The sequence below is a fragment of the Mytilus edulis genome, chromosome 13 (genome assembly GCF_963676685.1).
Source record: "Mytilus edulis chromosome 13, xbMytEdul2.2, whole genome shotgun sequence".
Classification (NCBI taxonomy): domain Eukaryota; kingdom Metazoa; phylum Mollusca; class Bivalvia; order Mytilida; family Mytilidae; genus Mytilus; species Mytilus edulis.
The window spans coordinates 72,710,675-72,724,734 of record NC_092356.1 but is presented as its reverse complement, the minus strand read 5'-3'; the positions used below and the strand labels follow the sequence as shown (position 1 = coordinate 72,724,734).

At 33.8% G+C, this 14,060-nt stretch overlaps 1 protein-coding gene across 1 annotated transcript in view; it reads left to right on the top strand.

Moving 5' to 3' along the window:
* The first annotated feature begins 207 nt into the window (after positions 1-207).
* Positions 208-14,060, top strand: part of LOC139501825 (G-protein coupled receptor dmsr-1-like) — a 139,283-nt gene continuing 125,430 nt past the window's right edge. Inside the window, exon 1 of the mRNA XM_071291042.1 lies at positions 208-337. The gene's annotated coding sequence lies outside the window, so the exon portion shown is untranslated. The remainder of the gene's footprint in view (positions 338-14,060) is intronic.

The window sequence follows — 14,060 nt, the reverse complement described above, 5'->3', positions numbered from 1 at the left end:
TCCAAACGTACATTTGTAACCATGGTAAGATGTAAACATAACATGCATAATAAATCTATATTTGAACAAGATGACAGTTAGAATATATTGCATCATAACAGCTGTTGAAATTACAATAAAAGATTACAAAAAGCCAAGGGGTATCTTTAAAATCAAATATTTAACAATTTCTAATAGGATTTTCGTGTGAAATAAACAAACTGTTGAAACAAATCCATCGAGATCACTGTGACTTATTATTAATGTTTTGTACTGCGTGTTGTTTGATTCAATATCTGATCATAACAATTTTAAATATGGAATACACAGATTAAAAATTAGTCAAAGCCAATAGCAGGTAAATTGTAAATTCAAGTCATTCTATTTCTTTTAAGGTCAATTTTCACCCAATGGGCCGCTTTGTCACATTTATTTTCGAGGATTTTATGAACTTCCGTTATGAGTTATCACCTTTTCTGAAGAAAAAAAATCAGTAATATTTCAGAAAATAAAAGATTGTTATCTTTTAGACATTAAGGTTACGGTAAACGAGTCAAAGTTGTGTGCTAAAATTTACAAAATATGTGACTTTGTCCATTAATTGTCACATGACCTTCAACGAAAACATACTTTGAGCTAATACGCATGCATGTCCAGTGTAGGATGTTTATTCAATATTGTCGATATCGCGATATCTACAATGTTTGAACCCTTATATAATGTTTACATCGTTGACATCACGATGTATACAATGTTAAAACGATGTTGTTTCAACATCGTTTACATCGTTTGAACCCTTATATATTGTTAACATCGTTGACATCGTTAACATTGCGATGTTTACAATGTTAACACGATGTCGTGTCAACATCGTTGATATTGTTTGAACTTTTATATATTGTTTACATCGTTGACATCGTTAACATCGCGATGCACACAATGTTAAACCGATATCGTGTCAACTTCATTAACATTGTTTGAACTCTTCTATATTGTTTACATCGTTAACATCGTTAACATAGCGATGTATACATATAAAAAGATGCGGTATAAGGTCAAATGAGACAACTTTTCATTTAAGTTACACGTTTTATAAGTAAACCACTATAGGTCAAAGTATTGTCATTTACACGGAGTTGGTTTTTATCGAGTAGCGAGCTATAAAAGGCACAAAAACCACTAGTGTAAAACTATTCAAACAGGAAAGAATAACGGTCTAATACATGTAAAAAACGAGAAACCAGAAACACGTATGAACAATTCAACAAACGACAACTACTGAACAACAGATTCCTGACTAAGGACAGGTGCAAACACATACAGTTAGTTTAACGTTTATATGCGTACCATAGACTCAATATAAATTATAAACACGATTTTGAAACAATATTGTTAGCATTGCTAGATGCACAATTTAAACAGAAAGGTAGATATAAAAAAGGAGAGATGGTATGATTGCAAATAAGTCAAATTTCCAGTACATACATACTAAATGGCACATCTATAGATAACCGTATGGCCTTAAACATTGAGCAAAGTTTATATCACATAGTTAACAATAAAAGACGCCGACATGACAAATGGAAAACAATTTAAACTATATAACTAACTGCTTAACTTATTTAAAAAGAAAAGAACGAAAAAAAAATGTATATACATCAACAACAAGATGTTGACACTATATTGTAAACATTACGATGTATACGATGTGAAACATGTAAACAGAAAGGTATAGACTCTTTATATACAATATAAACACGAGGTTGACACAATATTGTCAACATCGCGATGTATTCGATGTCAACGATGTAAACAAAAAGGTATAGACTTTATATATATATATAATATAAACACTATGTTTACACGATATTGTCAACATCGCGATGTATACGATGTGAACGATGTAAACAGAAAGGTATAGATTATATATACAATATAAACACGATGTTGACACAATAGTGTCAACATCGCGATGTATATCGTTATATATATATATATATATATATATATATTAATTTTTAATATATATATATATATTAAAAATTAAATACACAAAAAGAGTTTTAAAAGCAGCATTGTCTAGCGCTTTCATCCATCTTGGGACTTTTCAAGACTATGAACGTCGTTATGGGGAACACAATAGTATTATGACGTAACGTCATTATTCGTAACATATTAGTAGTATGACGCGACGTTATTGTTCATGTAACTACTAAGCATTAAGCTTGGCGTCAAACACTTTTATAAATTTTCTCTCTAGTTCTTTACGGTATTCTCCTGTTGGTTCCGTACATTTGAAGAACGGGAAAAATTTGAATTTTCCTCCCGCACAAATGTCTAAATGTTCGCTCAACAGAATTTGTCTGTACTCGGGTTGCCGTATTTGCTGTTTATGGATCCTGACCCGTTCACACACACTATTTCCTGTTTGACCTATATAATTTTCTTTACAGTTGACACATGTTATACAATAGAGTAAATTTTCTGATTTGCAAGTCATGCTTGCGTTTACTGTAAATTTCTTACAGTAAATTTACGTTCATAGTCTTGAAAAGTCCCTAGATGGATGAAAGCGCTAGACAATGCTGCTTTTAAAACTCTTTTTGTGTATTTGATTTTTAATATATAATTCTGAACACCGCTTGAAAAGACACTTTTGTTGTATATATATATATATATATATATATAAAACGTCTGTATAGTAGTCAACGATTTTCCCCACGAGGTCGCTGGATCGTTACGAGTAACGATACATGTACACAATAAATAAATTATATAAACGCCTAAAAAAGTGTACACAACAACTCCAAATACAAAAAAAGGTAACTATAAATGTAATTATTTATAAATATTTCGGATAACAGATATCCTTCGTCAGTCAGATTCTGATGTGAAATGAATCATCTTTGAGTCTCGTTAGATTAAACTTTTACTAAATCTTGAATTATATACAATAAAAAAAGTCAAACCGAACATCAGTAAAGACGCTTGCACCATTCTAAAAAAATGTTAACATGACATAGGTTATATGGTTTATTACAACAGAGAGCTCATATATATGCTTTAAATACAAATAATAATGTGCGATTTGAACTAGTACAATTCTAAAACTGTATCGGGAACGACAATTATGATGGTATAACATGTATACGCATGATAACGTCTGTAAAATTACCAAATAGACAGCACTGAACGATCTAAATATTTGAAATTGAGAGTAAAGTAGTTACAACAGAGTCTGAATATTTAAACATCGTGAACAAACGGCCGTAAAAATGTATTAATATTTTTTTACTAAGTATAACTAGAAGAACGTGGCTAGGTACTTATACATCCCTCAAAAAATTAAGCAATTTAACTTGGTATCTTCAACAAATGTATTTAACAAATGAAAAAGGTTAAGAAAAAGAAACAGAGACTGTAATAATAAGTTATATAACCTGAATGTGAAGCACTACACGGAGTCGAACTACATCTTTTCATTTATCCCATTTGGTGCCAAAGTTGTTAATTTTCGTATCCAAAATCTTTCCCGAGCGAGTCTATCCTCCTTAGACCAAGCAGAGTTGTGGTCAATGATTTTAATGGTCAGTCGATTGAGATCTGCCTTAGTGTGGCCAGGGGATCTCAAATGTCGACTGAGAGGGAGGTCTGGCTTGCATTGGTAGTCGCTACGATGGCCGTTCATTCGTTTGTGAAACGGCTGTTCTGACTCGCCAACATACTGTTTACCACATTTACACTGTAAGAGATACACAACATTTGAAGTCTTGCAGTTAACATTGCAAAATATGGTGTATTCAGTGCCAGTGGAGTGACTGTTAAAAGTCTGGGTATCCAGTATTTGTTTGCAAGTCAGACATCGTTTGTTTCCGCAACCCTTGCAAGATCCCATAGATGATAAGCCTGCTTGAGAGGATAAATCAGCTCTCACCAGCAAGTCTTTAAGGCTTTTGGGCCTACGGAATGCCAGTACAGGTGGTTCGGGAAAGATCTTGGATAGTTTTGAATGTTTTTCGATCTCTTTCCAATTTTCGCGGATTAGGTGAGATAAGTTGTCAAATTTTGGATGGTAATTCAACACAGAAGGCACCCTCTTGTTGACCTTTTTTTCTTTATATTGTAAAAGCTCATCTCGGCTGATGTTGTTAGCACGAGAAAAACCTTTCTCAATGTCTTTTCTTTTGTAGCCCCGATGTTTAAGGTGACCGCGAAGTTCTTGTAGACGTTTTTTGGCAATATCGTTGGTGGAGCAAATCCTTTTTATTCGTATGGCCTGGCTGTAGGGAATGCTCTTGGTGCAGTGTTTGGGATGACAACTCAAAGGAGATAGATATTGATGTTTGTCTGTGGGCTTGCAATACAGATCTGTTAATATGTTTCCATCCCTCAATTGCGTTGTAGTGTCAAGAAATGTGATCTTAGAGTCAGAGATTTCATATGTGAATTTTATTGAGGGATGGGCATTGTTGGCATGATGAATGAACAGATTTAGTTCTTGTTCCGTATTGTCCCACTTCATGTCAATATCGTCGATAAATCGAAACCAAGAGAGGGGTTGATGAAGAGATGCATTGAGAATTCTTTGTTCTAATTTCCCCATAAAAATATTGGCATAAGACGGGGCCATCTTTGTTCCCATTGCTGTTCCATTAACTTGGAGGAAGTGTTCGCCATTAAATACGAAGTTATTGCATTTCAATACCAAAGTTAGAAGCTGGATGAGACATTCAGTTGGTGGATGTAAGGTGTTACGAGAGTTCCAGACTTCCCTACAGGCTTCAATACCATCGTCATGGGGGATGTTAGTATAGAGGGAGGTAACATCAAGCGAAACAAGGATCGTTTCAGGTGGGAGAGGGTTCAGAGATTCCATTTTCTTAAGATAGTGTGTTGTGTCTTGTATATAGGATGGTAAATTTTCTACATGTGGTCTCAGATGAAAGTCAATAAATTCTGATATTTTCTCTGTAGGGTGGTCATTGGCGGAAACAATTGGTCTACCGGGATTATTAACTTTATGAATTTTAGGCAGAAGATAGAAACGCCCGGGCTTTGATTTTTCAGGTTTTAGGTATTTAAATGTGTCTTCATCAATATGCCCCTGTTCACACATGTTTTTCAGGTTTGTTGTGATCTCTTTGTTGAACTGAGGGGTGGGGTCAGTGTCTAATTTCTTATAAAATCTCTCATCAGAGAGTTGACGTTCTGCCTCTTGAATGTAGTCACATTTGTCCATGACGACAACAGCGCTACCTTTATCAGCTGGTTTAATTATAATGTCGTCTCTGTTCTTAAGTTTCCGCACAGCTTCATTTTCTTCAGACGATAGATTGCTGAATGTTTGGGAAGTGGCAGTGGACAGATGTGTTACGTCGGATTTAATTTTGTCAATTATATGTTCCAAAGTTGCACATTTACTGGGTTTCGGAATCCATGAACTTTTTTTCCTGAATCTGGGAATATGGGAATCGCCGATTCAAGAGAAACAAACAAAGTTGCATGAACTCCACAAACACTGTAGTCAATTTGTCTACAGTTGCTTTGTCGGAGACCGAGACTAAGGTACTGTCAAAAGGTCTTAATTTTTGTCCCACGCCGGGCAAAATAGATTCTATACTTTTGGAAGATGACCTAGACAAGCTAGCAAGATCCCTCAGAATCAAGGAATATTTTTATAAGAACACCACAAATGGTACAACTGAAAGTGACACAAGTGATCTCGACTCAGATGTCGATATTCCCAGATTCAGGAAAAAAAGTTCATGGATTCCGAAACCCAGTAAATGTGCAACTTTGGAACATATAATTGACAAAATTAAATCCGACGTAACACATCTGTCCACTGCCACTTCCCAAACATTCAGCAATCTATCGTCTGAAGAAAATGAAGCTGTGCGGAAACTTAAGAACAGAGACGACATTATAATTAAACCAGCTGATAAAGGTAGCGCTGTTGTCGTCATGGACAAATGTGACTACATTCAAGAGGCAGAACGTCAACTCTCTGATGAGAGATTTTATAAGAAATTAGACACTGACCCCACCCCTCAGTTCAACAAAGAGATCACAACAAACCTGAAAAACATGTGTGAACAGGGGCATATTGATGAAGACACATTTAAATACCTAAAACCTGAAAAATCAAAGCCCGGGCGTTTCTATCTTCTGCCTAAAATTCATAAAGTTAATAATCCCGGTAGACCAATTGTTTCCGCCAATGACCACCCTACAGAGAAAATATCAGAATTTATTGACTTTCATCTGAGACCACATGTAGAAAATTTACCATCCTATATACAAGACACAACACACTATCTTAAGAAAATGGAATCTCTGAACCCTCTCCCACCTGAAACGATCCTTGTTTCGCTTGATGTTACCTCCCTCTATACTAACATCCCCCATGACGATGGTATTGAAGCCTGTAGGGAAGTCTGGAACTCTCGTAACACCTTACATCCACCAACTGAATGTCTCATCCAGCTTCTAACTTTGGTATTGAAATGCAATAACTTCGTATTTAATGGCGAACACTTCCTCCAAGTTAATGGAACAGCAATGGGAACAAAGATGGCCCCGTCTTATGCCAATATTTTTATGGGGAAATTAGAACAAAGAATTCTCAATGCATCTCTTCATCAACCCCTCTCTTGGTTTCGATTTATCGACGATATTGACATGAAGTGGGACAATACGGAACAAGAACTAAATCTGTTCATTCATCATGCCAACAATGCCCATCCCTCAATAAAATTCACATATGAAATCTCTGACTCTAAGATCACATTTCTTGACACTACAACGCAATTGAGGGATGGAAACATATTAACAGATCTGTATTGCAAGCCCACAGACAAACATCAATATCTATCTCCTTTGAGTTGTCATCCCAAACACTGCACCAAGAGCATTCCCTACAGCCAGGCCATACGAATAAAAAGGATTTGCTCCACCAACGATATTGCAAAAAAACGTCTACAAGAACTTCGCGGTCACCTTAAACATCGGGGCTACAAAAGAAAAGACATTGAGAAAGGTTTTTCTCGTGCTAACAACATCAGCCGAGATGAGCTTTTACAATATAAAGAAAAAAAGGTCAACAAGAGGGTGCCTTTTGTGTTGAATTACCATCCAAAATCTGACAACTTATCTCACCTAATCCGCGAAAATTGGAAAGAGATCGAAAAACATTCAAAACTATCCAAGATCTTTCCCGAACCACCTGTACTGGCATTCCGTAGGCCCAAAAGCCTTAAAGACTTGCTGGTGAGAGCTGATTTATCCTCTCAAGCAGGCTTATCATCTATGGGATCTTGCAAGGGTTGCGGAAACAAACGATGTCTGACTTGCAAACAAATACTGGATACCCAGACTTTTAACAGTCACTCCACTGGCACTGAATACACCATATTTTGCAATGTTAACTGCAAGACTTCAAATGTTGTGTATCTCTTACAGTGTAAATGTGGTAAACAGTATGTTGGCGAGTCAGAACAGCCGTTTCACAAACGAATGAACGGCCATCGTAGCGACTACCAATGCAAGCCAGACCTCCCTCTCAGTCGACATTTGAGATCCCCTGGCCACACTAAGGCAGATCTCAATCGACTGACCATTAAAATCATTGACCACAACTCTGCTTGGTCTAAGGAGGATAGACTCGCTCGGGAAAGATTTTGGATACGAAAATTAACAACTTTGGCACCAAATGGGATAAATGAAAAGATGTAGTTCGACTCCGTGTAGTGCTTCACATTCAGGTTATATAACTTATTATTACAGTCTCTGTTTCTTTTTCTTAACCTTTTTCATTTGTTAAATACATTTGTTGAAGATACCAATTTAAATTGCTTAATTTTTTGAGGGATGTATAAGTACCTAGCCACGTTCTTCTAGTTATACTTAGTAAAAAAATATTAATACATTTTTACGGCCGTTTGTTCACGATGTTTAAATATTCAGACTCTGTTGTAACTACTTTACTCTCAATTTCAAATATTTAGATCGTTCAGTGCTGTCTATTTGGTAATTTTACAGACGTTATCATGCGTATACATGTTATACCATCATAATTGTCGTTCCCGATACAGTTTTAGAATTGTACTAGTTCAAATCGCACATTATTATTTGTATTTAAAGCATATATATGAGCTCTCTGTTGTAATGAACCATATAACCTATGTCATGTTAACATTTTTTTAGAATGGTGCAAGCGTCTTTACTGATGTTCGGTTTGACTTTTTTTATTGTATATAATTCAAGATTTAGTAAAAGTTTAATCTAACGAGACTCAAAGATGATTCACTTCACATCAGAATCTGACTGACGAAGGATATCTGTTATCCGAAATATTTATAAATAATTACATTTATAGTTACCTTTTTTTGTATTTGGAGTTGTTGTGTACACTTTTTTAGGCGTTTATATATATATATATATATATACAACTCGTCTAAACATCAACCCAACAATGTTAGATCTGTAAATTTGCTTTCGCAAATTTTTGGTTCTTCCCTCGCCGGGATTCGAACCCATGCTACTGTGATATCGTGACACCAAATCGCCTGCACTGCAGCCGTCCCGCTAGACCACACGACCACCTGGGCTCTCAAATAAAAGAGCTTTCGGTGGGCATGTGTTACCTTTCCACGTCAGTTTTAATCTAGCGGCGTACTACAGTACATGATATATAAGGCATGAAGATGTTATTGTTACAGATCAGCTGAATTATCTATAGTAAAGGATCCTACAAATTAATGTAAGATACAGTCACAGAAAATAATTATATTCATAAGTACGTCTGAGTCAGTGACAACCCTACAACAGATGTATCCATCGGATCTATATATATATATATACAATCCCTAACATCACTGAAGAGACATTTATTGTCGAAATCTGGATCTGGTGTACAAAAAAAAATATTGACACCGTATGTTTGTGGCATAACATCGTGGCCACAAGTTAAAACATGTTTTTCTGTTTAGTATTTAATTTATAGTAAGATCCATTTTGTTACATCTTGTGATCAATTTTATTTGGCAATCGCCAATGGCAGTCAGCAGGGTTAAAGAACATCAGTTGTTCGACCTGTTAGTCAAATGCGTTTTGTTTAAATATACTTTTTCACTTTTTTGGTCTTTTGGAAAATGTTGTTTGTGCTGTTTTTTTTTCTACAACGAAATTTGTTTTACATGCACACGTATAAAAATTGCGGTTTTTATCCAACGCAATCATAGGTCTGAACGTAGTTTTCAATTTAGACTCGTATATATACAATATAAACACGATGTTGACACGATATTGTCAACACCGCGATGTATACGATGTGAACGATGTAAACAGAAAGGTATAGACTCTATACATCCAATATAAACACGGTGTTGGCACAATATTGGCAACATCGCGATGTATACGATGTAAACATCAAGATATAAACTTTATATATATATATACATACAATATAAACACGATGTCGACACGATATTGTCAACATCGCGATGAATACGATGTGAACGATGTAAACAGAAAGGTATAGACTCTATATATCCAATATAAACACGATGTTGGCACAATATTGGCAACATCGCGATGTATACGATGTTTACGATGTAAACATAAAGGTATAAACTTTATATATATATATATATATATATATACATACAATATAAACACGATGTCGACACGATATTGTCAACATTGCGATGTATGCGATGTGAACGATGTAAACAGAAAGGTATAGAACATATTGATAGGATACAATGTAAACACAATAACGACACTATAAAGTTGACATTGCGATGTTGACAATATCGACAAAACATCGTGCACTGGACATAGTTCAATAAAGAAGAGTTATCATAATAAAGAACAGTGATCATAAAGAAAAAGCATATAATAAAAAAAACCACAGCATATAATAACAAACCCGCAGCATATAATAAGTATTTAACCTAAAATACAAAATCATCGTATTAGGAACTATGTCCAGTGCGATGATTTTGTATTTTAGGTTAAATACTTTACCTCAGTTACAGTTCCTGTGGTTCCGTCATTATGTGATGTGGGTTTGTTATTTTATGCTGCGGGTTTGTTATTATATGCTGTGGTTTTTTTTATTATATGCTTTTTCTTTATGATCACTGTTCTTCATTATGATAACTCTTCTTTATAATGATCACTCTTCTTTATTATGATGATGTAAAATTTTCCGGTTGATATTCGAGATCGTTTTCTCTTATTTATTAATCATATAAGATACTATGTCATTGAGTGTAATAAAGAACAGGTTGGTGTCTGTTAGAAACACGAAGAGGAGTCGTATTTGACAAGTATATTAACTTTAAGGGTACATAACTATAACAAGAGAACAAGTTTGTTACTGACCCAGGACAAAATTATAATAGTATACATGTGTGAAAGTATTAACGGGGAACACGGATATGTTAAAATTATATAAATTGTAATATGAATTATCAGTATAACCCCTGATAATTTTACGTAGTTAAACGTTCTCTAGGAGTTTATTCTTGGAAAACCGACAGTAAAGACGTTTGGCTATTTTTTAAAGAGTATCTTACAGTTATATCAATTAAACATGACTATATTCATCCCCCCTAAATAAATATATAAGGTATAAATAAAACACATATAGTTCACATTTTTTAATTTCAGTGTTGCTCTATGCAATATCATTTGAAATGGAAAACCTTATGAAAATGTTAACTATTCAAACCAAATTAGACCTGAAAAATAACGAAATTCGGAAAGAAAATCACAACTGTATAGCTTGGTTTTACAACTTACATAATCTGTATTCATATACGTAGTTCATATAGACTAACATGTTATAAATTGATTTGCATATTGAATCAATGAAAATTGGAACAAAACGGATTAGAAACAGCTGAACCCCTCCGACTGAAACGAAGACTATAAAATTTATGAAACATCGATTTGATCATATCTCTCTTTTAGATGGTTAACAATAACTTGTGTTGATAACTTATGCAAAACAGCTGTCACATGAGTATAATAATGTCGAACATCGAAAAATCTTACAGAGATAAAAAAAGAATAATCTAAAATACTTGATATTTTTTCAGGTATAGCTTAATATAGTCTTCGTTATCGATCTTTGCAGTATTTTAAGTCGGGGTTATCTAAACATTTGTTTCGGGAAACTTTCTGATAGATTTGTATTTCATTTTGATCATGTCTGTGAAACTGGAATGTTTGTTTATAGTTAACTTATGTTTAACGGCATGACAGTTCATAACATGTTTATATGTCAACCCTCATGTTTTATTTAACCTTTGCACATTTTTTTCTGTTAAACATGATTTGTGTCTATGTATGTTGCATTGTCGTTTGTTCTTTGTTGCACTGCAGTGTTCTGTTGTTTTGTTGTTTTTCCTATTAAAGGTTATGTATTTCCTTGGTTTTAGTTTGTAACCCGGGTTTGTTTTCTGTCAATCGATAAATGGCTTTTAAACGGGGGTACAATAGTGTAGCCTTTATTTAGGAGGGTATATTGACAGATACATTATCGTTAAAGTCGAAGATTTGGGGGTATTGCTGAGTTTCGTGACATTTTGGATTAGCATATGAATATATAAAAACAATCTTCATATTTCATGACAATAATCAATTAAACAGTTTTAAAACACATGTAAAAGGACAATACAAAGATTTTTTTCACTTTATGATGCGATTTAAATCATGTCATATGCTTTGGTACAGCTGTTACAATTATTGTAGTGTTGGAACCTTCACAATTACGTAAAATTCGCAGTTTAAGTATTAAGTAACCTAAAGAAGGTCAGCACGAATGTAAAACAATCCAAACAACAAAAACAAAAGCCTGACTCTAGCGTTCAAATCAGCTTTTTGTTCGACTCTAGCAAATGGAACCAATGCAAAGAGATGCATTTTTTAAAGTGATCTTAAGTAAAACGTGGTTATCTTTTTTAATTATCAAAGTTACCATGATTATAATTTAGTACACCAGACACGCGTTTCGTCTACATACGACTTATCAGTGACGCTCATATCAAATTATTTATAAAGCCAAACAAGTACAAAGTTGAAAAGCATCCAGGATCTAAAATTCGAAAAAGTTGTGCCAAATACGGCTAAGGTAATCTATGCCTGGGATAAGAAAATCCTTAGTTTTTCGAAAAATTCAAAGCTTTGTAAACAGGAAATTTAAAAAAGTGACCACATTATTGATATTCATGTCAACACCGAAGTGTTGACTACTGGGCTGGTGATACCCTCGGGGACGGAACGTCCACAAGAAGTGGCATCCACTCAGTGGTGTAAATAGTTATCAAAGATACCAGGATTATAATTTAGTATGCCAGCCGCGCGTTTCGTCTACATAAGACTCATCAGTGACGCTCATATCAAATTATTTATATAAAGTACAAGTTGAAGAGCATCCAGAATCCAAAATCCCCAAAAGAAGTGCCAAATACGGCTAAGGTAATCTATGCCTTGGATAGAACATCCTTAGTTTTTCGAAAAAGTTTTGTAAACAGGAAATTTATAAAAATGACCACATTATTGATTATCATGTCAAAAGGGAGGATTTTATGCATTCTACACACACCCTGAATACGATACCGACTCATCATATCGGCATTCAGTACAAAGAAATGATAACCGACCATTATGTCAGAATGTATAATACTACTTTTGTTTACAATAGTTTTTTTTTATTTTATATTAATTACATTTAATGCAGATTTGACAAAGTCTGAAACTTTTTAAAGATAAATGTAAATTTACAAAATGAAACATATTTGTTGACTAAAATTGATTTTTTAATGGAAGCATTGTTTATTTTTAAAGACAAAATTATTCCCACAATAATATTATGTAAGGAAGAGTTCAAGTAGTATGAAATTTACGACAAACCTACTTTACGAGTTAATATAAGAGAATAATAAAACTATATTTAAGATAGAATAAAAGACTATATTATCGTTAAAAAACGAAATGTTTCGTTTAATCTCTCTTATATGATAGTTTTATTCTGACATAAATATCTTTAAAATCAAATATTTAACAATAAAACACTATATCATTCTAGCGTGTTGCACTTATAATGAACGTTTTATAAAAAGATTGAGTAAAACACGCTGCATATGTTAAAACAGGTGTGTCAGGCTGGTAACGTAATCAACAGCAAACATTATTGCCTATTTTTGTCTAAAAGATTAACTACGTATCCAACATTCGATTTCAATATTCAGTATGTAATATTAAACATTCATTATCCTAACATTTGATTATTGCATTTATACTCTGTTTGCACTGCAGTACTATAACTTTCACAATACATGAAAACGAAAAACACTAAATTGGTTTTCAGTTTCATATTTCAAACCAATTTGGCAAATGAATATTGCAATCAAATTGACAATTACAGCTATGTGCGAAGTCGTCTTCAACCTGTATAAACAATCAACAATATAAACAGAGAAATACATAAATCAAAATAAGATAGGATATTAGATATAGTTTTGTCTATAAGATATCTTTAAATGAAAAAAAAATAGACACTCTGTGAATAAATGCGCATGCAGGTCTCGGGGTAATACCTCCATCATACCGTATTACCGGCTGTAAAAAGGCTCAAGAACAAACAAACAATACCAAACTCCTAGAAAAAATTCTTAAAGGAGAACTGACAAAACCGGGAAAAAAATAATGCGTTGAACCCGATTTTATAGCTAACTAAACCTCCTACTTGTATACATGGCAGTTGTATATATATCCGTTATATTCACAAAAGTGGGAAAGTAACCGAACAAACAAAACATATTAATTTGACAACAACAAGTCTGAAATATGACAGTTTTTATCCATTCTTTTGATGTATTTTACCTTTTGATTTTGCATTTATTATTAGGAACTTAACGTTTAAAATTTTTGGAGTTAGGTATTTTCGATATTTTAATTTTTTGATCTAACAGCCCAAGCTGTGTAAAAACTACAAACAAACACCACAAACATAAAACACAACTGACTCCTACATTCAAACACACATACAACTAATAAACACCATAAAC